At 39.1% G+C, this 22494-nt stretch overlaps 2 protein-coding genes across 3 annotated transcripts in view; one reads left to right on the forward strand and one right to left on the reverse strand.

Annotated features, from left to right (window-relative positions):
• rabl2 (RAB, member of RAS oncogene family-like 2) overlaps positions 1–22494 on the forward strand; it is a 321019-nt gene that overhangs the window by 210052 nt on the left and 88473 nt on the right. The gene's annotated exons all lie outside the window — the stretch shown is intronic.
• Positions 1–22494, reverse strand: part of shank3a (SH3 and multiple ankyrin repeat domains 3a) — a 273592-nt gene that overhangs the window by 199371 nt on the left and 51727 nt on the right. The gene's annotated exons all lie outside the window — the stretch shown is intronic.

The following is a 22494-nucleotide window of genomic DNA, read 5'->3' on the forward strand; positions in this document are numbered from 1 at the left end:
CAGTGGTTCTCAAATTTTGTCTTGCGTTTCCTCATTAACTGTTGCATCCACTCACTCATAACTGAATAATAATGTGTGGTCCAGCGCTGTCGCGATGCGAACATTTGAAACTTGATTTTAACACTAAGAAGGACCAGGATCGATACTAGATAAAGATGAATAAACCCTCCTAATTCAAAGACAAAATGATAGTACGTATATGGCTGCCTGATATAGGAAATGATTGCAATATGGCTGTCAAACACTGCAATATTAACATATATTTTAATATATATATATATATATATATATATATATATATATATATTTAATTGATATTTCATTCAATTATCAGCCTTCATTATACCAGTGGAGAACTCATTGAGATCAAGACTTCTTTTTCATAGGTGACCAGGGTAAAGGGGAAATGTAGCAGCACAAAATCATAAAAAACATTTAGAAAATTAAGACAGATATTCAAGACAAATGAAAACAGTGTCCACATATAAAAAAATGTAAGCAATCTCGCTCACTCGGTTTTTTTAAATGTGCAAAAACCCCTAAGCGAGAGCAGCTCATGCAACCTAAGTATTTGACTTTTTCATAAAATAATTTTGGTTATTTTAGAACAAATATATTCATGCCTTAATGTATTAGTCAAACTGTCAAAATAAAGACTAAATCAAGGTTGATTTAGTCTGAATAAAAGGAAAATCATAACTAAAAATAGTTTCTGTCAGATGGAGGGCCTTGGTGTTATTGCAATGGTTTTAGTTTGTTGAGATATGAATTATGTTTTTTGCCAGTATTACAATATCAAAACATTTATCAATACTTTAATACTGATGTATTGCGCAGCCCTAGTTATTACTTATACTTCCTTTATGTCATCATGTGGTCTTATGCTGTTAAAACTGAATATCATTCTAGAACTGTCCAGGGAAAGTCAAATGTCCTGTTTGTATTCATTTCAGTATTGATACTTGCTCAGATCAGTATCTAGTTTCGATACTAGTATCGATTAGTATCAGATTTGTCCACTTGTGACAAACCCTGGTGTGATCTTTCAAAAGTAACTCTCTTCCCTAAAAGTCTGTACACAATACCTATGTGTAAAGTCCTTCCTTGTGTTGTGTGTATCTGATGTAAGTGCTGCTGTTTCCATGTACAAAGACTAACCAAACAAGACCAATAACTACAAATACAATAACTTTAAACTCTGTAATGAAAATGCCATGTTTGTTTTTTCACAACAGATGGCAAATATCGTCATTAAAGTAAATATAGAAATCTGAAATCCTTTCCTGTACTCTACCCCAGGTTGGGAAGCACTGATTTAAATGAGTCACACATCCATTTAATTTAAAATGCAAAGAGCTCCAGATTGCGGCAGCAGATTTGTTTACACATGTTCTTTAGTGGAATCAGAACTAAGCTGGTGATGGCTGAGGCACACTAGAACTAAGCTGGAAGTCGACTTTGAAAAGTCTCTATTTTCTGTCTGTCGTTACAGGTATTCCCTGACAACAGACTTCCTGATGTCACGCTTGGTTTGAGCTTGGCAGAAATGGTGATGGTGAAGTGCTCTGAATGACGGGTGTCGGGGTAAACAGTGCGACGTTGTTATCTACACAGAGTAACACGCACCCGGCAGTTGCTCCTATTCACAAACTAGGTGTCGAGGCATTTGTTAATCTTGTAAACATCCGAGCACTAAACCCTCATTAATTCAACCCAGAGGACGTCCGGGAGAGGCAGATAAACAAGTGAGAGGGGGGTGGCCCTGCGCATGAAAAAGAGCAGATGGAATATATAGTAGTGTAAATGAGAGAGCTTTAATGAGCACGAATGTCACCAAATGGAAACTGAGAATCTAAGAAATGCTACTTATGTTGTTGTCACTGGCCATATCATGACAACAACACAAGTAGCATTAGAGTCTTTATGATCTTATTAAGAGCTCTACATACACTCGAAGTTGTACCTTGGGTTTGAGTCATCTTTATTGTCCTGCATTTGAGAACCATTGCTCTGAAAACTGTTTTGGGCTCCCTCACATCTCCTGACAGAACTGTTTGTGCAGCCAATCATCCAAATAGATTCTTACAAAACTCAGCATCCCTTCACCGGCCAAATAAGATCCCCGGGATGAATATTGCTATTTAAAATGAACAAAACATAAAATAATGATCCACGTGTGACATTGGTTATAAGTTAACTATTCACAAAAAGCATAAGATGTTTTCTTTAGACTAAGTCATAAATCACAAGTCCTGTCCAGTCCATACAAGAAGACGATTCCTACTTTTCCTGTGTGCACTCCATGGATTGAATTTGCATTTCTTTGAACTAAATTTGAATTCAAATCTTAATTCAATAGCGTGTGCAGAGGCCGGCAGTGCCGCAGCAATTAAGAACTCAAACCAGACAAATCAAAACTCTCCGACTGAACCTCCAGGCTAGTCCCGTCCTCTCAAACGGACAAGTCAGAGTCCTGAGTCAACACAAGTCTTATGTTCAAGACGAGTCCCAGAAATGGCTCAACAGACAAGTCACGAGTAAGACACAAGTGCTACAACTCTGCAACTTATTCTTAAATAGTGCAAGTAATGAAGCTAAAGTGAAAGCTCAGACTGAAAGACCCACTGCTCTGTCTCAGGCTCAGCTCATCCTATCAACGCTCAGACATTTCACCTCAGCCCTCCCCTTCAATACTCAGCAGTTCAGCTCACACAACCTTAAACTGAACCCAACAATTTAACAAAAACAATGAGCTGAAAAAAGGATTCCGACATAACAAAGGGAAATGATGTGACACAAAAGCATTTGGATTCTTCTCTCTTCCCAGTTTGTGGAGGAGCCGTGTCTGCCGGATGCTCTGGTACGGTGAGCAGGCATTAGACTTGACACCAGACAGATGGCGGTTTCACACCAGCACAGGGTAAGAAATGGCTCTTTAACATCAAACCTCAGCACATTACTTTGAAAGCAGCTGGCCAGACGCGAAACAAGAGCCAGGCTGGGGAGCGAGCCAGCCACCAAGGCGGAGATGGGCCCAGACAACACATTTCAGGCACCAAAATCTGTCCTGCACCCTGAGCATGGGCCGACACTCAAACAACCCCATCCATTTGTATTAGGCCAACTGAATACATGTTTGTTGTGTAATCCACTGGGGTTGGTTTCCAGCGCATACAGTGCACCTTAAAATGCAGATTCAGATGAAAAACAGCATAAACAACACATCTACACACAAGTGGACATGTTAAGAGTGTACAGGACAATATTTACAGTAATTAACTAGATCAGTTCCCTAAGGGCCTCTTTGTAAAGCCTTGAATAGTCTTCGATACACACACTACTGTAATAGTACAAGGAACATTTGTCCATTTAAATAACTGACGCAAAAGGTTTGAGTAAGGGCTGAGTATTGCCAGAGTACTGTGATACAATTGTATGTGATCTAAGTAAAATATGTTTCCCAGTACAAGTATACCACTAAAAAGGGGTGTTAAAAGTGCAATAAATTGATATAGTTTTTGTAAATTAGAATAACGAATAGCCTTAATATTAGAAAACAATTAAGTTATGAAATTTTGCCTCAGGGCCATTATTCAGCAGTGACTAACTCGACTCTATAGCATCTCTCACAATATCAACACATCTGTAATGAGATATTGTACAGTACAGCCCTAGTCTGACAAAGACAACACTATATTTATTTCATTATAGTATTAAACATGAATTATTTGCTTCCAAATGAAAAGCTTGCATAATAAGTCAGGATTCCTCCCCTGGCCCTCTGCAGCACCAGAGTGCAGTGATGTGGTGTGTCACCTTAGGCTGGAATCTAATCAATCTCTTGGTAATTAACTTGGGCCTTTCAAATGAGTCCTTTCATTTTTTTTCTGATTGGGCTCATAACTGCTGACTTCACCAAAACAAGCGTAATTACTCTCACTTCAGAATCTATTCGCAGGGCAAATACACACTTCACTTTTCCTTTTAACAAAATGTATAATACTTGTACAATAATGATATTTATTTTCTTTTATTTCACTAGATCCTCTGTGAAAAAAAATAAAATAAAATGACAACCTTGAACCCTTATACTTTCATTCCGTCATTAAAGAACAAATATTATGCATTATTTGTATTATTGGCCTTAAAACATACTCTTGAATACTTTTAGTTTGGCATCTAATGTTTTGGAACTAAAAAAAAAAAAAGCCAATGACAAACAATTTGGATCTCTGCTGTTTCCCCTAGAACTAACTGAGTTTTGGCATCATCTACTGGCTGCAGAGGGAATTACACACAGTTGCATGATTTCAACCCATGTTTCAAGCTGGCTTCTCACTTCCAGGTCTCAGCACACAGTTGTCCTGACTGTGATTAGATTGGAGAAAGTCACAGAACGAGTCTGGAGATGATTTGTGGACTTAAAAACAGCAGATAATATTCTCGGAGCCACGTCACAGATCAAATAAATGTCAGTTATCGAGGAGATTCAGAACTGATTTGATGCTCGGAGGGGAGAGGACTTTCTGACCAGGATTCATCAAACTAGCTTGTATGAGACTAACTGCTACTCCATGTGTGTTTTTGAATGTTAGAACAGGGTTAAAAGCTACATTTCTTGAATGAAAGAAGTTGTTCATATATTTACAAAAAAGAGGATTGAAAACTTAAGGCTAATGCAGAGTACTTTTATTCTATTCCGATGTTTTTAACTGAAGACGTTTGGGTCTGGATCGGGACCATATCTGTCTCCTGTTTCTGACGGGCGGATTAACCAATCAGAAATAAACGACATAGGGCTGGGCGATATATCAATATTTAAGTATTGTTACCCGTGTTACAGTGGTTCTCTCCGGGTTCTCCGACTTCCTCCCACTGTCCAAAGACATGCATGTGTGAGGTAAAAATTGACAACTCTAAATTGGCCCTATGGACAGGTGTTGAAAATTAGCATATTCTGCCAAAACACTTAAAACATTGCATCTGGTTCGTCCAATGCTATGTCCATATTAAAATAAATATACCTGAAAAAAAGATACAACAATATAATTTTGGGTTGATATACCATACATCTGGCCGTATCGTAAATACTGATATAGTTGAATAATTCTGTGTGGAGCCCACATCCATGGTGCGGCTTCCTCTTTCTGCTCCTCTTCTGGCTCAGAGCAGACCTGCACTTCCTGTCGCAGGATGTCTATGTCACAGGCCCATCTCATCTGTTCTTCCTCCGGACTAAAGCTGTTCTTTGTCGCCCAAAGGAATATCTATCCAGAGTTTCAATGCTTCAAATCACTCACCTTTGAGTTTACGGGAAAAGTCTTCTTTCAATAACTTTTTAGCATGGGACACAGGGGAAGCCCACACCAGCACTGCTCTCCTCTGTCCTCTCTGTGTTTGGCACGAGGATTCAGCTTCTGTGTGGCACAGCAGAGACAGTGTGAGAGAGTAAAACAACTAGAAAGGTTAAAACAATTGTGTGTGTGACTGTGCCAACTTGTGCACGGATGGACCCGGCCTTTACTTTACTTTATGATTAGGCGGGCAAGACATCAGTTTGGGTGGGCAATGCCCACCCTTGTCTATAGATACAGCCGGCCCCGGCGAGACGTGCTGCTATTAAAGTGCTATTTTTCATTTTCAAATTGATCGAAAATAAACCCCGTCACACAGTGCACAAGCACCACACAAATAAAACTCAAACTCCAGTTGGTCACAATTAAAGAGAAATGTGGCAAAGTCCAAGGGGAGAGATGAGAAGGTGGTGCTCAATTTAGACTTTTTTGTTGTTATAGGTGTTTATTATGCTATACCCCTTAGATTATAACAAGTGAAGGGAACTACCTGTGTGATGCAGAATCTATTAATACTTAATTTATTAATTTTATTAATTTACACTTAATTTTTTATATCAGATTATTTATTACTCAGGAGCAGGCATCACTTAAACAAGTAGAAATGTAAATCTACACAGAAGATGCTTGTTTCCATAGGGTTGGAAAAATGTATGTAGCGTATATCGAAATATCCCCAGCCCTAAGCCAAGGCATGGTTTGTTTGTGTCAAAGCAAAGATGGTGGCTTACAAGTACAAAAGGAAAACAACATAATTTCTACTGTATGTATATGAAGTAAAATAAGTTATAGTTTATTCTGAATGATAAGAAACTATTGAGTTCTAGACCCTTCTGCCGTCAAACAGACTGGCTGGTCAGGAAAACAACCCATTAGACATAAATATGCACATTAAACACAAAAAACAATTGATATTTAAAGTTGCACAATACACGATGTCATTATTTTGGTCTGGCTTGTCTCTTTGAGTGTTCCACAGTTCTACAGAATGTTTCACACTTAACCGTCTATCCACGTGTACACAAGCAGATATCATCAACACCATCAGTGCACATGTCGGTGTAATCCCTCATTCGTCCAGGCGTGTTCCATAGTAGAAAAACTATGAGGTGAGGTGAAGGTTTTAAGCAGGGAGAAAAGATGGTTTGAAAGAGGAGTCAAGGAAGCTATTTTTGTTAAAAAAGAAAGACCTTCTTTAAACAGAAATGGAGGGCTTAGGTTTCATCTTCCTGTTATTTATAATGGGATTCTGAACCCCTGGAAAGGTAAAGGACATTCAGATGCTAATCAGGTACTCAGGGTGGTTGAGCCAGGGTCTCACAAAGACAAAGAGGATTCTAATAGCCCATTAAGATTCTGAATAGGCTCGGTAGATACAAGGGGGAAGTTTCTGTTGAAACAAACAACTCTTTCTACTTCAGGAAGGCTCCGCCCAATGGGCGGGTCTTACCACAGAACAGTATTAATATCGGAGTTCTCGATCTAAATTCTTTTATTGACAATGACTCTTGGATGAGAGTCGAAACGTCTATTTTTTCAAACTGAGTCCAGATGACTACAACTGAAGCTTTTTCTACCATCAGTGCACATTATTCACAAGGAAAGGCTGACTGCTGCAGAAACTGTGGCAACAAGGAGGCGCGCTATTTCCATGTTTTTTGGGACTGTCCTGTTGCTCAGGATCAATAAAGTGCCACAGATTGTTTTCAGAACTATGTATTTGGGGCTTAAAACACCAGCCATGGACTCAATAAACCATTATCTTTGGAGCATACGAGCAGCAGGGGAAAAGGCCCTTCTTAAAACATGAATGACACAAACTGCACCAACAATCAAGGACTGAACTGACACTATATTGGAAATTTGCAAAATGGAAAAAAAAATATATTCAGACTTGATTTGAAAATGTAAACAATAGGACATTTGAATTGGTTTGCATGTGCCTTAATTTCCTTCACTTTTTCGATCATTGGATGTCTACAGGTTTTGATTTGTGTCTGCAGTTCTCTCTCTATTGTTCTGTTATATTCTTTTTTATTTCTTTCATATACTTTTTGAAAAAATACAACAACGAAAAACACGGAACAATAGAACATTTGAAGCTGATCAGTTTAATTTATACTGTGGCACATTCCTGGCAGAGTGAAGTACAAGTGTATTCACGGTGACAAGGAAGTATTGGAGCTATCAAAATTGAGATAATATCAAGAATGTCGTTTTGAAGATATTAAAACATTTGGATATCGAGTATATCGTTAAGAGTTTGATTTTATTTTTCTCAAGCAACAAAAAGAGCTGATTAAAAGTAAAAGTTAGTGTTGTTAACGTTCAAATACGGCATAAGGTTATCTCTAAATTTGTTTAATTCATCTTACAGACTATTTGCATTACATAGAAGTCAACAAATATGTTTCAAGATGTTTTAACTTTTTTTTTTAAATTGAAATAATGTCTGAATATCATTAGTTCCAAAGAAATATTGATTATTAATTTCTGTCAATATCACCCATTCCTAATCGGTCTTCTCACCAGAAAAGTTAAAATCCCTGACACGTTAGACTGTGCAAAAATATAGAACAGTATTGAATTATTCAGGCCTATGGCTCAGTAAAAAGCATTGTCTCGGAGTATAAATAGAACTTAAACGCACGCTTGGAGTGCAAATGTCAGTCCATAACATAATAAGCAAATGAAATGAAAAACAGCCCAAGAGCGCTTCATCTTACAGTCCATCAGCTGTCGCTCTAAGACACGGACAGACTCACTCGCACAGGCACGGGGACGAGGCCAAAGAGAGACGAGCCGAGTGGAGTGGGACATCACACGTCCTGCCGGAGTCTTTGCTGTGCTGTGTGCATGTCAACTGCCAGTGCCTCCGAAGAAATATGATAACGAGGCCTCAGCACAGACGGAATGCCAAATGAGACACGCGACACACAGCGTAGAAAAATACACCGAGGCAACTCAATGATGCTTTGAGGTAAGGACATCCTGCCAGGACTGCAGACATAAGGGACAAGACAAGGTAATGGTCATGAATTGTTTTAACTCTCCATCACGCCAGGAAATACTGTGCGTCTCCTTTCTCTTTTAATGTGACTGCTCAAGCTTCTAAGTCAACGCAGGCTTCCAAAAAACAACTAGCAAACATATAACAGTCTCCAAATAATGATCACAGTAATAATAATATAGTTAAGGGTGCCAGTTTTCATTGACCTAAGGCGAATCACTCCATCTCAGTCAAAGCCCTTTAGTAAATATGACTGGCTCTATTACAGCAGCCTATTGAAACACAGAAGATAAATTCAATCAATTAAAAACAGCTTTATACCTTTTTTTTCTACAGATAAATGTGTAATCACTAAGTTGCATATGTCTCAGGTGCATGGTCAGATTACAACTCATTATGGTGTTCAGATTTTCTGTCAAAGCTGCGACCATAAGAATGAAACTTGACCAAAATGTACCCATGTGTGTGTGAATCGCAAAAGGAGGAGATGTGTTACAAAGCCTCTAATAAAATGGACAAAACTCTAAGAAAGTGTCCTCTTACCTGCCTACCATATCAAGATCAGGCCTACATTCTGTGCAGCATCTTGTATTACCGGTAGTAGTTCTTACACAGCAAGTACAACCCATCAGCTCTGGACTGGTTCCCCGGACTGGTTCACTCTGGAGCGTTTCGGGACGTTTCTGTTAATGACGTGTGTCTTTCTATACTAAGGATCTGCTCACGTCACCAGCTACAACAGAGGTTTTCTTGATAGGTCAAATCTACATTGTAACTGAATGATAGTTGTAAATCATGAGGCCGATCGCAGCAATTCCCAAAAAGACATTCAGTAAGTCCAAGTTTGTGGCGCTGTTAGATGGGGATAAAGCTAGATACAACTTTAGGTTTACCTTTGTCACGTCTCTATCTACTCCGTGTTTTAACCTTTGTTTAGATACTTTATTGGGTTTGGATAATAAGATAAGAAAAGATAATCCTTATATAATGTTAATTGTGTGAGCTAGCTTTGTTTTACTTAGTCTGTCGGCTCAACATTAACCCGAAGGACAAAGCATTAATATTTGTCTTTGAATAAACAAGTACCACCAGATAAGTAACACCGGTACAGGTATTACATCTGTAAAGCACTGCTGAAAATCATTGCGCTGAATTAGCTCTATTACACATGCACTGTTAACCGAAAGTACTGCCCATTACATGATAGTACACATGTATTATGATAATGATATCATGCGTATGTTATAGAGTAGGTGAGTGTATTAGCAGCAATATAGTCCTTATATTATGTGTTAGAACAACAATTAAATGCTCAAATATCCTTGCCTGGGATTCAGAATGCAGAGTTCTTCAGAGTTCAGCTCTTTCACATTTTTCACACAACCAACTGATATAAACTATTCACAAATATTCTTATTTGAGTTCTCTTGACTCTCTGTTATGTACCAGTGTACCCGCATTGTGCTGTTAAAACTAAATGTTTTTTTTATAATATTGTAAATCATACTCACAGATACATACTCATCTGGCCTTGTTCTTCCTGGAACAGCAAATATCATCCTCTATCCAAAACCCCACATGCTAAAGGCTACAGGGGTAAAGGCCAAAGACAAATGGTACATTAGCACTATAGTTGCAGAACAAACTAGTAATTTAGGTCTACATCAATTAAAGGCGCAATGGACGATTTTTCGGCGATTTGAGAACGCAGGTGGAAGTGCGCATGCCACTCCCCCGTGCGGACCGATACAACACACACGTGCGTTTGTTTATTAGAGCAACGGAGCGCATCGCATCTCTCGTCTCCCGTAGATTTCTGTCCACTTCTGCGTCAGCTCGAACTGTCTTTCTCCGTCTTCATTTTGCCCCGTACACTGAGGGAACTATATTATGATAGATCCATGCGCTTAGGCACGCGGAAACATGGGGACGAGCCTGACGCGGCTGCAGGTGAGCGGTAGGTGCATTTTATGATTGATACGTGGCAGGACAAATGATTTATCCACGCCACGAGGAAATATGATAAAAAATTTGCTGAAAAAAATTGTCCATTCCACCTTTAATTAACACATGTGTTATGTTAAATTGCTAATTAGCACTAGGAAGCTAGGTAGGCAAAGCTAGAGCACACTATTAGCTTTGACCAAAAATAGCATACTTTGAAAAAGCTAATAGCTTAGCAGGACAGACTGTAAAACAAACGCACTGCTTATTCCCCTTTCAAATTTCATCATTAAAGTTAAATATAGACAAATAAGTAAAAATATGTAGTGATCATTTTTAGCAATCCTTATGCAAATGTATGCTAACCTTTCATGCAGTCCTTTTAGCACACAATTCCACAGTGTGTCCACTTTGTTTTGCAAAAAAGTCACCTTGCACTTCATTCTACAGGTATCTGCGGTTTAGTTACTGGTAAAGAAGTAGAAATATGATAACACAGAAGCATAAAAAAGGAATAAAACTGAATAGTATGTGCACAACGTCTGTGGAGTGAGCTGAAGCTCCAGTAGCAGTGAGAATAGCATGCATGCTAATAACTCATGAGCCTATAGGAGCAGGCCTGGTCTAATTAGGCTCTCTGCAAATCCAAATATGACTATCTATTCTGCAAACGTGTGGACCAAGAGAAAAACATATACTTCTATATTGATATAGATTTTTAGCATGATAAACTACTCAACTTTCAGAAGCTGTGGAAAATTGAGTCACTGCAATGAGGTCTAATAAATCAATGACTAGAATGTGTTCATTAAAGCATATGTCAATATCATAGACAACATAGCCCAATATATAGGATAGTAGATGATGTAGGCAAAAAGGCATGATATTTAATACATTGATTCAATGACATTCTGTACTTACACCATTACCTTGCAATAGTCTACTTTTAGGCATTAAACTACTTTTAAATGAATCAATATTGTAAAACTGCAAACAAGCCGTCCCTAATGGCAATTGGCAGCAGCAATTATGTTGGTAATGTAGCTTATTATAAAATAAAAATCACTTTTTATTACACTTAATCGGCATAATAGTATATAGTAGCATTTTCTTAGCATATTGAAAATTCTGTCCACCAGAGCAGAACAATTCAGCCTGACAGCCTTGGCTATTCAAGGGTATCTGCTACCTTTTATTTGTCATTTTGATCACTTTTTATAGTGTTATGTTTTATATTCTTAATCGCTATGGGAACGGTCCTAATTTCTCATCATTCTGAAATAAAAGCCCACGATGAGCTGACCATGTATCGTACGGGCCTTATTATAGGGTTATAGAAGGGTCACGGCAAGAAATGGTTGAAATGGGCTCCAAAGGTAATGAGATGAGCATGAGCATTGGGCAAAGCAGAATGTGATGCCATTTTAATGATAGCATCCATAATAGCCTCGCCTATTTAAAAGAAATGGAAATGCACCTGGCCTCAAACATTTGAGTATGAGCTCTATCTTCATGAGGCGGTGGAGGGGAGGTGCCGGCTCCTAAGTGGCTTTGCACAAAACACATAGGTCAGTATAATGGTGACAGATGGCCCTGAGGAACTTCTTAGTGAAAACGCAGCCCGACAAACTGGCCCTGCACTGCCCGCTTACACTCATGGAGAAACAAGAAGCTCTCTGTCTCAGCTTTGGCAGCCTCAACCTGGAACTACAAAGCGATGTTGTAAAAGAAAGGGGAACTCAAAACGGAAGGCTGTTTTTTTACGAAGCTGTTTGTTGCCATAGTGTGTAATATTGGGCAGAAAATTCACAATAAACGTAATTTGTAAGGAATATTACCAAAATGTTCAAACTAGTGATGATGATGATGATCTTGGTAGAATTGCATGTTTTGAACCTGCACTGCACAAATTGAAGGGAATGGCTCCAAGCAAACATGACCTTTGACATGTCCTGACATAACAACTAATAATAATAAAAGCTGTGAATCCTGTGTATTTCAAAACCTAAAAATTTGGACTTTTAAAACGCACTAGAAAGGCATTTGGCAGTGTGATTTCTTTTACATTGGTATTCTGTTGTGATAGTATGTGAAGTACTTTGGAACTTATTCAAAAATGCACTTTATAACTAAAAATAGTTTTAAGAGATTACTGACTCAAGTCCCAAACCTTGTGTCCTCGTTGAGCAAGACACTTCACCTCTTTAAAATGTGAATATTTGTTGGTTAGTGGTTCCAGGCGCAGATTGGCTGTTTTCTTTTCTACCTGTCATCAGTGACACAAAGCATAAACTACATAAGTACTTTTATCTGCAAATACATTTTTTTAAAATACATCATAACCATCATCATAACCAATGCTGAATGCACCCGGCCACAAGTCTATGGCCCTCTGCTTAATCTGAGTTTAGAATGGGCCCCACTAAAGTATGGGCATAAGATGGACCCTATCAATGTTTATGTTCTTATTAAAAAGAAATCTGTCTTGTATGTGCTTGTGCCTTAGAAACCAGACCACACATTTACATACAGAAAGTAAAGAAGAAGAATCTCAGGAAAGCCCTTGGTTATCTGTGACTGTCTTCATTGTTAAAATGAATCAACATGTTAATCTATATGCTGTGAACAAAAGTCACTCTGCTTCTACTGTATATATATATATATATATATATATATATATATATATATATATAGGCAGAGCTAATCCATATCACTTGTAACAAAGAATAAACCTCATCCTATTTTAGACCTCAACAAGGCTTGGAAATAGATCATTATTAGCTTTGTGTTTTTCTACAATAGACACTTTAAAAAATGAATGCAGGTGAAATTTCCTCACCTACGTGTAAAAGTCTCATGACTGAACAGCATGTGTAACACCCGAGCAGCACTAGTGACTATTGGAGTTCAATGAGACAGGGGCTGATTGTCTCTTCTGCATAATAGCCTGGCAAGTCACCGCCATTCTTCCTCTACACAATGTAAATAATTACTCGAGCCTCTGTTGAGTCAAGTTTGATTCTTGGAGAGAAGTGCCAGGGGGAGGCAGGATGCGGGATGAGGCTCCTGACTCAAGGGGACACCATTATATACGACCTATCACAATCAAAGGGCTGTATGATGGTTGTATTTTAGATGACAAAAGGGTCCCACACTTTCTGATAAGAGACAGGCCAACGGAATCGACCTTAGAATTTGTGATGTCAAATTGAAATATTTATATACATATTTACCCCATAATATTACTTGGATTTATACTGCGCATTCTCAAAACTCAAAGCACATTATATTTCATTATTATTAACAAGGGGCAATTTAAATGTGCCAGCAGTTATGAATGCCAACAGAATAACATGCAGCAAATTGTCGAGAGCCAGATTTGAGTTCACGACTTCCCCACACGGCAGGCATATGTGCTATCTGCACTCCACCACCACCTGCACTATATATTATAATTCAATGTATTTAGCCCCAAAAGAACCACAACAGCAGTTTCCTCACAGAAATGCAAAAAAATGATTTTCCGGACAGTTGGCGTGGAGGTAGCTTCTGATTTTATTTTTATGCCAAAATGATCAAGTTCCCGTCAAGTTCAAAAGGTGTGGAATTCCCTTTTATTATTTCCGAATAAATGGGAGTGAAAGCAACCAATTTTGACCTTGATGTTACAGAAAGCAATTGCGGAAAAAGAATATTACACGCTCTTGTTAATGCCCTCCGTGTTCTCATTCCGGCTCAATAGTCAGTTTTGTAAATAGCTTCAAATAAAAGACTAGTGCTATCGATCGGCCCGCATATGCATGTAACCGCCTGGATAAACGCTCCAGAAGCTCAGTGTGTCCGCCGCCCCGGAGTTATTGATCACCGCTGAGAAAGCAAAGCAAAGCAAGCATCTGCAAGCTACCGCGAGCCACTGATCACAGCAAACAAGGGAAACACCCCATCACGCCACACGCCGCCTCTGTTAGCTTAGTATTCTGCGCGCAAGCGAGCGGAGGAGATAGACTCGGAATTAACGACGGGAGCAATAGTCGGAGCGTAAAGACACAGGGAGAGGCATGTAGATGAGTCTGCCGAGGAGTTGGGAGCGATAGCAGGGATGGATGAGCTGCACCTGGAAGACAGACGTGATTAATTGCTTGTGTTTTGGGCGAAAGTTGGAGCAGATGATATAGAAAATGGAATACGAGTGTGCTCCAGTGATATGCTGGCATTGGGGAGTTGATAAGAGATAGTGGTACAGCTAAATATTGTTTTGAAGATACATTTTATTGTGACTTTTAAATATCTTTGTATACACAGGCTGAACATTGGTATAGAAAGCTTGCTATTACTGTGTGTGCTTCACTTTCTGTTTGAATATTTGGTCAGATGTCGCCCTCTACTGTCAGCAGAGGGGAGTGAAACATTTTGTACTGAAAAACAGCATCGTGGCAGTTTCAGTTACTTAGAAGTGAAGCCTTTAACTTAAAGATGCACTATGTAACATTATTGGAGAAAAGTTTGCCCGCTGCATGTTATTGCTTTGCCCAGAATGTTTCACACTATGTACTTAAACTTAAAGGACACATCTTATGCAGTGTTTGTCCTTGAGTACTTTTAATGCGATTTGATGGCAGAAATGCTCAGAAGGACCAGCTGATGACTTATGAATTTGAAAACAGCACAGACTCTCTCTGAGCTCGACATATGACTTCACAAAATGAATCAGAATGTGTTTTTGATGCTCGGAGGGGAGGTGGGTTGTTGATAAGGGAACAATGTTATAAAAAATAAAAATGAAAAAAAAGTACATTTTGCATGATATGAGCCTTTAATACAAGATAGATACATTTACTTCTATACCGTGGAACATTCCAGGCAAAACAACAGCATCTCCTTGGAGACAAGCAGGTAGAACAAAACAATTTTATTTCTATAAGTTGGATATTGTACTTTAGAGCGTTAACACCAGATGATGTCTTTAAAGTTAGTAACTCTCTGACAGAATGACTTCCTGGCTGGCTGAAGGGCCGACCCATGCTTATTTTCTCATTTAATTAATGGAGTTTCAGGACATTGTCTAACCAGTCAAAGGTGAAGATGCACTTAATTGGCCATTATCTTCTTTCTGTCTCTCACCTCGCTCTTTTGCCCAGCCAGAAATGAGGTGTATGAGCCGTATAAAACAGGTTTGGTTCACACTGTAGACTTTGATTTCAGGGGGAAATGCATTTTCTGTGTGAGGCACTGTTTTTGATGGAAATATACGTATGTGAAATGAATCTCATAGCTGACAAAACCTGACATCTATTGTTTTATTGAATATCACCACATATTAACCATGGACATAAACCAGGTCAAAATATTTACATTTTGATTCTAGAATCTAGATTTCATAGGAGACACATTCTGCAACATTAATAAGCTTATAATGGATTTTCCTCATCATTAATTTGCTCGGAGTTCTATATTGAGTCCAGTGTCTTTTTTGTTGTTGGAAAAACTCAGAACTCAGGATCATGTTCAAAAATATGATCTAGCCATTTTTGAAAAGTAAAATTACAACCAGGTATTTGTTCTTTGTAATTGTAAAATGCTGCTACGACGAGGGGCCAGCAGCAGAAAATCAGTTCTGCAGTTGTGAACGTCAATAGACCTGTAATGATGTCATCATAAATACTTGTGCCTGGTTAGGACTGGGTGGGACCCCACAGAGAGACCAGGGGCCGAAATGGAGCAGCAGTAGATCAGTGGCAGAGAGGAGAAGATTCAAACTGTAGTTATGTGCCAAAACATCTTGACAATACAATAGAAATACAAATAAAGAATTACATTATTCCATAGTTATGAAACTTATGAAAAGACAAAAACATTTGTTTTAACCCTTTTCCGGCTTTTGGCAAAACACATTTATTATCATCCCTTAAACTATATTTAACTTTATAAAGTTTAAATTATTTTAGAACACCTTCTTGGAGAGTATTACAGTTTTTGAAGTACTTCATTGGCAAGGTCATGCAAGTATGTACTGTATGTACACAATATCCAACTTATCTTATCATTTGTAAGGCACCTTTCTGTATTAGAACAATATAATAACTTCAAAATACCACCTCACTGCTCTGCACGCCTTCTTTAAACTCATTATAATATTACAAAACCACATAAACAGAGCCAATACAAATCAACACAACATGAATGGCCTCCAGTGACTCCCAACTCTAGATTTTGCTCACGCCTGTTCTCTTCTTGTCTGGTTTGTCCGTCACTAATTGCAGTTCTCTGGTGCTGGGCTGAGATGTGTGCAGTGCTGCGTGGGTAAACAGTGTGATGAGATGAAGGTCAGGGCCACTTTACTGAGGTTTCTATGGGGCAATGGGGGCCAAGTAAACAAATGACCTCGACTCCAATGGGACAGCTGTTTAATCAAGGACAAGCTGCTTTCTCTGCCCAGACATCAGTGTTCACATCTAGAGAAAGGAGCCTGAAGACATTCAAATCAAGTGCTGCAGCGGAGGATGTCAGGAAGGATCAGAAACGTTGAGATTATGAGTGGAATTATTGACAAAAGAAGTGTCAAGTAGGCAAAAATAGATCATCCTATTATACCAGGACACTAGCATTAAAGGTGTATCTTGCATTTATTCCATTTCTGGGGATTTAATTACTAAAAAATACCCCCAAAAAACAAAATCACCTGCTTGCCTCCAAGGAGATGTACAAGTTTAATGAAATACTGTGGAACATTCCAGGCAAAGTTATAACATGGCCGACCCTCCAGCATAAAGTTACATAGTGCACCCTCAGGAGGTCCAGGAGGGTTCATCATTTAGAAGAGATCTTGTCTAAACTATAACTAATTCAGTTTCAAAGTTTACAATAGGTCTAACTATGACAAAGCCTAGACTAAGCTGAGGACACACTACAATTTTATTTTTTTAAAGACAGAACTAGACAACAATCACTGTCATTAGAAAATGTTTGACTGATGCCGTAATGATGCTAGTGCGCACACATGACTCCAGCGGCCAATGAAAAGGAGCAGAACACAGGAAGCTAACTCTGCCAGCGAGCTGAATTCAAAGTCAGGACAACGGACCCAAAACAAACATGGCTGCACTTTGGCCTATTTTAGGAGAAATACAGACAGAAATACAGCATTGTGCACAATGTTGCTTTGTACATTTGTGGATGAGAAAGAGGACTGTGCTTTTCTGGACACTGGATTTAACACAATTTAGACTTTTCAGGTTCTTCTGCTGTATTTTCTTAACATCCCGACGGCTTTCGGCGAGAGCCTTCCCAGATTGATTTATGTGAAAACTCAATTCAGAGTGAGACACAGATCAATCTGGTGTGAGCCAGGTTAACTGGAAGAAGTGTCTGGGCTAAAACTTTTTATTTTTGTCTTTTCAGAAGAAAGAGATGCACAAACAATGGCAAGATTGACACATGTACCTATTATTCCCTCCAAACATCAGGTTAATGACACAAAAAAGGGAAGATGCACTTCTTTTACACAACCAGAGCTGAAGCTCTAATAAACATCCAGACATCTGCCTCATCTGTTTGGATAGAGCTCCGAATGACAACCTCCATGACAATCCACTGGAGTCAATGCCCAACTTCTTCACCTATATTGCCTATATTGTCACTTTTATTCAATTCAATTTGTTTTGTAAGTCCCAAAATAATATATATATATATATATATATATATATATATATATATATATATATATATATATATGCTGTTGAAAGTTCACCTATGCAGAACGCGGGAACTGCATGAAACAAGCTGCCAGGAGAGCAGTGAAATATACACCTGCTCTCCACATCCACATCCAGCAGCTTTCACTCCAACACATCCATCAACAAGAGGCAATTAGTGCAGAATGTGGCACGCTGGGACGATGTGGATCTAAACGGCTCCCATAACAGGAGCGAGCGGGTTGGTAAGTACACCGCACGGTCCTGAGCGATAGGAGATAAATGTGATGTAATAGTAATGATGAGGCAGACATCGAGTGAGTGATGCAAACATAGAATAAGGACAATATAAAGACCGTAAATTGTGATTAGGGTTTTAGCAAGGGAAAACATGACAGACAATGAGTGTGACTCATTGGTTTATTTTTAAGATACATAAATCCCTTCTGTCATGGCATATGAAAAGTAATATTATTTTAAAAGGGACATATTACGGAAAATCAACTTTAATGACCTTTTAACCTTGTTACAACAGTGTTATCATTAGTTTGCTCAAAGTTGTATTAATATTCATTCCTGCATGTTGAGTTAATCCTGAGTTAATTGAGTTAATGAGTTAATCCTGTATTGTTGAGTGCTCGGAAAAGTCCTGTTTTCACCTACCCCTTATCCCCGCCCACATCCCTGTACTTAGCTCTGAAACATTTTAACTCTGAGTGACACATGTAGGGATCTAAAATGTCAAATAGCCGCTTTTCAAAAATAAAACATGTAAATGACAATCGGCTGCTTGTTCCAATGAAATGTCACATTGAAGAGGCGGGGCTTATCACATCTGCAGTTTTGAACAGGAAGTCAGCCCATCTGTTTCTTTTAATGAGCCGTTTTAGATCAATATTGCTGTTTCAAATGAACTATATGTAAAATGATGATCTGCGTATGTTATGGTTCAATATTAAAGTACCTTGTAGTATTTTAGACATATTTCGGCTACTTTACCCACCTCTGTGTGAAGTTTTATGAATGAGACCCCTGACCTGTAGCTCATCAGCTTGTCTCTGTGGATATAAATAAGTTTATTCTACTGTGGAACAACCCTAGCCTGACAATTACATCTCCAAGTAACTGATGAAATATAAACTACACAAAATGTGGTATTTGTCTAATCGACTAGTGTAACTTCAAGCTTTAATAAGGTGAATAAGTCTGACCGTGTGCATTTTAATACACTGTGTTAACTTATGCAGCGAGATCTTAGTGGCCAGTGTCATGCACAGAGCAGTTGAGTAATGAGCCTGCCCTCCGCGCTTAATTTTCTAACAGCTTTAATGCTAATTCACTGATTAGCCGTTGGTCTCAGCCCTCGAGCCTCGCACATCAGTGAGGGGTAGATTACACCGACAACCATGGCCCCGGGCGTAATGCAAGTGGAGTGGCCATCTCATCACAGCTCTGATTACACGCTCATCATTAGTTATGATCACCAGCTCTGATTGGTTTTATTAATATGCATGTGGATTAGGTAACCCATGTACACCAGTCTGCATTTGAATGTCTAATCAGAGTAATGGTGGTGGCTTTTGTGTGTGTGTTGTGGCTCTGCTGACAGACTGTTAAAGCGGAACAGCCCAATGAGGCATCTTTCTCATTAGCCTCATTTAGCTCAGTCTTGTTTTGCTAATTGACATGAAACAAACACTTGGTCGGAAGCAGCCTGTTACCACGTGTCCCTCTGCTATGATTTCATGTCACACTGGATTACGCTGTGGAGGAAAGTTAGGACACAATATGGGTCATTAACAGAACAAATATGACTTTAAACTGCTTACAATGTGGACATTTATTAATTTAAGATTGAGATAACAACTGATTGGCCTCACACACTGAACAGTTTTAGATTTTTAAAACGCTGTGGCTGGAGAGCCGCGGCGCGGTCAAATGGCCGCGCAGTTTCAGGGACCGCGGCATTTCCCTTATAGCCCGTTATAGCCTCATGGCTAACCCTAACCTTAACCTTAACCCTAACCCTAACCTTAACCCTAACCCTAACCTTAACACGGCGCGGTCTAAAACGGCGCTAAAACGCGGTCAAATAGCGGCGCAGTTTCAGGAGCCGCGGCGCACGGCCGGCACAAAAATAACATGGCAGTTTCGGCCGCGCGCCGCGGCTCTGCAGACACTCCCTATTTAAAAACATAATATTTTGTGATCTTTACCAAGTAAGAAGTGCAGATTGTGTGTCAAGGGACTAATTAATCAACCTGTTTTCTCCAGTACCTAGAGAGGCTGTGCAGGAACTCGCAATAGACCTTTGAAATGCTACAGACTTTCTACTTTCAGGAGATAGTACTAAGTAAGAGTGCGGCTTAGAAGAGCATTTTCCTGTTGTGTTTCCAGAGTTTACCTGGCTCTCCCTGGATGCTGACTCTGATGCCTGGGCTGCAGGACACAGAGGAGGGACACTTTTGTCCTGAGGGTGGTTACTCACTTGCTGACCCAATGACCTGTTAAGCAGCACTGAGGATGTTATATGACATTTTAACTGCTCAATGTGCACCTCAGGTATATACGCTGCAGTTATGGACCATTGGCTTTATTGAACAAGACAGTGCAGCGTGAAAGGGGGATGAGAGCGGAAGGACATGCAGCGTGAGCCGGATTGGAACTGGCCTGTTGTTTTATTGCAAAAAACAACACAAACGAAAAACTGCCCAAAAACCAACATAAAAACTAGCATTTATATAATGTGCCGTTCACAGTTCTAACCTGACCTTTCCTACTTCTATGTGTGATAAAAACTGTAAGACATAAAAAGGCTTTTCCAAATATTCATGAAGGTTATGAAGTTGACCCGGGGCTTTAGTGTTCCACAGGGGAACCTTAGACTTTTCTATGGTCTGTTTAAGTACGTGAAGAGAAAAAGATCCAATCCGAGCAGTGTGACAGTAGTTACATAAGTTGGGCCGTTCCAGCTGGTGTCTGTGTACTTTGCTGATTTATCTGCTCTGTAATGATGCTCAGCTAAAGCCAGTAAAGTAAGCATGCTCGCCCGTCGCCATGGAGACCCACAGCAACTCAAAGACCAGCCGCCTTTGTCGCCACACTTCCAATACTGAGCAAACAACTACTCTGTGAGGGTCCCGGATTCATCATTGTGTGCAGTTATATCCTACAGTCAATTTTAGAATACTTTTCGGCTCTAAGCATAACTTACAACGTAAAGGAATATGAGCATTTAACGTTTGGTTTTAGGAGATCTACACTGCATTGAAAGTATCAAGTCATATCTTCTTGATTCATTCTTAAAGGTATCAGCTGTTATAGGCCTATCCATCTTTGCTATATATTAAGGAAACGTATGCATTATTTGTATTGTTATTGAGCTTTCAACATGCTCTTCTATACCTTATTTCATGATTTTGTTTTGGGATCTCATGTTGTAATGCTTAAAATAAAAGCCCAAGTATTGAAAGTACACATTATGTCACGTCACAGTTTGTGGTTCCTAATCAGGATTTGGTGTTAGCATGACATCTACTGGAGGCAGTTGGAATTACCATGGAAAATACAAAAGCTGGTAAACAGGGCAGTACCTGGAGGACTAAAGGCAGTTCTCCTGAGACCCGGTCTGCTTACCCGTCACAAAGCCCTAAACCTTAACCAAATGAAGGCACGGCAAGTTTATTGTAGAGCATAATTCATACAAGGGGCAATTCAAAGCGCTTCACACGCTAGAAAAATACTCTAACCAGATTGTGAAATAATATATTGTAAAAATGTGCACAAATGCAAAGGAGCGGTTGTGTGATAGAACTGGGTTGTGGGGGGGGGGGGGGGGTAACTCTGGGTATGTGTTTGATGAAGTTTTCCTTTCATTTTTATTCTCCTTTAACTCTTCATATTATACTCTTCCCACTCTTTCTTTTCACTATACATCTAAATGCTTGGATCAACAAACAGACGCCTTTTACTGTGGAGAGTAAAGGACAAGATTAGCAGCAAGACTATTCTCTATTTTATCAATAAAAGTGTTGAAATTACAATGAGCTGCTTATGTAAGATAAGATATTCCTTTATTGTCCCACATGGGGAAATTTCATTGGTGCAACGCAGGTAGATACAGAGGAAGATCCAGAAGAACAGATCACTTATAGGAAGTCTGAAAAACACTTTCAGTAGAAGATCTATAAATAAATAAAAACTCCCATAGACAAATGAATAAATAAATACATAAATACCATTGCATGTGATCACGACAGTAATTGCACATGAATATGTGTCACGACAGCACATAGATTGCACATGAATTTCATAGTAATTGCACATGAATTGCACATGAATTCCAACAACAATTGCACATATGACAGAATTACACATGGTTAGGTCAGTATTGCGAGTGTTCAGTACTAACAGTTTTTGTTATAAAGTCTGACAGCAGCAGGAAGGAAAGACCTACGGAACCTTTCCTTCACACATCGAGGGTGGATCAGTCTCT

The sequence above is a fragment of the Eucyclogobius newberryi genome, unplaced genomic scaffold, assembly GCF_026437365.1.
Source record: "Eucyclogobius newberryi isolate DKJ021-1_F unplaced genomic scaffold, fEucNew1.0.hap1 SCAF_7, whole genome shotgun sequence".
Taxonomy (NCBI): Eukaryota; Metazoa; Chordata; class Actinopteri; order Gobiiformes; family Gobiidae; genus Eucyclogobius; species Eucyclogobius newberryi.